The sequence below is a fragment of the Etheostoma spectabile genome, chromosome 20, assembly GCF_008692095.1.
Source record: "Etheostoma spectabile isolate EspeVRDwgs_2016 chromosome 20, UIUC_Espe_1.0, whole genome shotgun sequence".
Taxonomy (NCBI): Eukaryota; Metazoa; Chordata; class Actinopteri; order Perciformes; family Percidae; genus Etheostoma; species Etheostoma spectabile.
In genome coordinates, this window is record NC_045752.1 from 15,210,440 (window position 1) to 15,212,845 (window position 2,406).

A 2,406-nucleotide genomic window follows, 5' to 3' on the forward strand; every position below is an offset into this window, starting at 1 on the left:
GTGTCCACGATTAACCTAATTAGGAAAGCACAGAAGAATTACACAGGTGCCGTAACAATCCAAAGAGCACCATGTCCTCGGACCTTTAAGGTTTTAATTGTAATGAATTGCTTTTTGAATTTTTTATATATATATATATATATATATATGTGTAGTTCAGTGCTTTTAGATGTGTCTGTATAAGTGTTAGTGTGGTAGAAACTATGTTATGGTGTTGCATTTATATGAATGTGTCTGGTGATTGTTCGGTGTGTACCTACCCAGAGACTGCAGACAATATTCATACATGTGATGTTGTAGGCCTATTGGAAGACATCCATTTAAAATGCAGACAATGGCATTTACAGAGCCTTTTCTAGATGTCCACTGAAGCTTCTCAGCATTGCTCAGCGTGCACTCGTGTTTTTTTTTTGTGTGGAAATAATACTTACATTGAACCCTGAGACTGGGTGTGTTTTCTCTATGTTTGGAAAGCAATGGAGCACATAAGTAAACATTCTCTGCTGCTGAACATGAAATATTGGTTGTGGAACTGCAATCAGACATTCTTCCTACCCAAAGATAATAGATGTGAGGGAATATTTGTTTAAATTATGAGTTCAACAAAAGGATCAGTGCCCTGGGACGCGTTTCTATGTCTCAGTGTGTTGTTTGTAACTGTTCGTGAATGTTGTGTTTACATAATTTTTTCTGAATATAAAAATAAAAATATAAATTTGATCACGAAAAAAACAAAAACAAAAGGATCAGCAATTGAATTGGAAAGGTCCTCCAGAATGTAAATAAAACATGGTTGATTTTTCATTGTTGATGGTTTTAATACTTTTTAGACTTTTTGTGTGAACAGAAATCAAACAAGAGTCAACAGCCACGCTGAAAGGCTTAGACACAGCGGTGCTCTGAGCTAAGTGCTGTCAGCATGCTTGTATTATCCCAATTACAATGTGAAAATGCTAATGCAAAGCTCATATGTTTACCATGTTTACCATTTTAGTATAGCCTGATAACATTTGCTAATTAGCACTAATCACAATACAGCTGAGGCTGATCAGAATGTCAATAGGTTTGCAGTTATTTTTTCATTCTTCAAAGTATAGCTCAAATGAATATATGACCTGATGGTGGCGCTAGAAGGGATTGCAATTGAGCCTAGGGGAGACATGAATGTATGTAGAAAATGTCGTGGCAATCCATCCAATGGTTGTTGATATATTACAGTCAAAACCACAAATGTGAACCTCTTGGTTGTGGTAAAGCAAAAGTCAGAGGATCACCAAAGTCATCAGGATACATCATCTGATCTGAGAACTATGAACCAATGAAGCTATTACATGTTGAGATATGTCAGGATGAGTGAAAACTGTGATCTGTAGGGGTAAAAGAGAAAAAGCCAGGCACTCAAAAAACAGTTGTGATTTATTCTGGATACCATGGATGTGTGCATACATTTTATGGCAATCCATCCAGTAGAGATGTTTCAGTCTGTAACTAAAGTAGATGACTGACCGGCTAACCGACATTGGCATCCCTCAAGTTAAAACTCAAATTGGCCTACATATTAATTGACTGATTCAATCATTGCATATTGGACAGGCCCTGCGGTGATTCATTAAATTAAAAAAAAACAATAACAAATTTCAGTAGATGGCCAGTGTTTAAATTAATGTGAGAGAAAGTATGCTACTCTTTATACAGTGGTAGTTTTTTTGTCAGGTTATGGTTGTGCTAAATGGACAGCTCCAGGAAAGCCCACTTTATATATTCCTACAACTTATTTTTGCAAAGTGTTTATATTCCTACTTTGTAAACAGCTTTGCACATTTTATGCCTGTCTTTCCCAGAAGCGTAACCATATGCAATCTCAGCCAACAACTGACTTAACATGTTTGTCCGTTATTTGACAGCATCAAATCAAAAACAGCACCGTATTAAATTTGGACAAATACTTTTTCATCACTTAGCAAAAATTCTCCATATATACCCGACAATGTGTGTTTGAGGGTCCCTGACACGCTGCACGTCTAGGTAAAAGATAACTGTTAGATGCATTTCCCTGTGGAAAATGTTCCAGTTTTAATGACTGATTAAGGGTATTCAGTTATTTGTATTTGTCATTGACAAATGGTGATCAAGAAAGTATTTCAGCTGTTACAGTATAGTGACTGGGAAATGATCTAGGTATATTAACACTATCAGTATTAAATGAACTATCAATATTTAATGAAAGGTGGCAATGTTGCTACTGGGATTAAATTAACTCAAACGTCATTACATTTTATAATGCAGTCATCATAAATTAACGTCTGTATATTTTTGAAAGTGTATCTGTGTGGATCCAATTGCAGTTCATTTTACTTTCTACATGAAACCGCTAGTTAATAAAAGAGCTCTGTTTTTGGCCTGTTA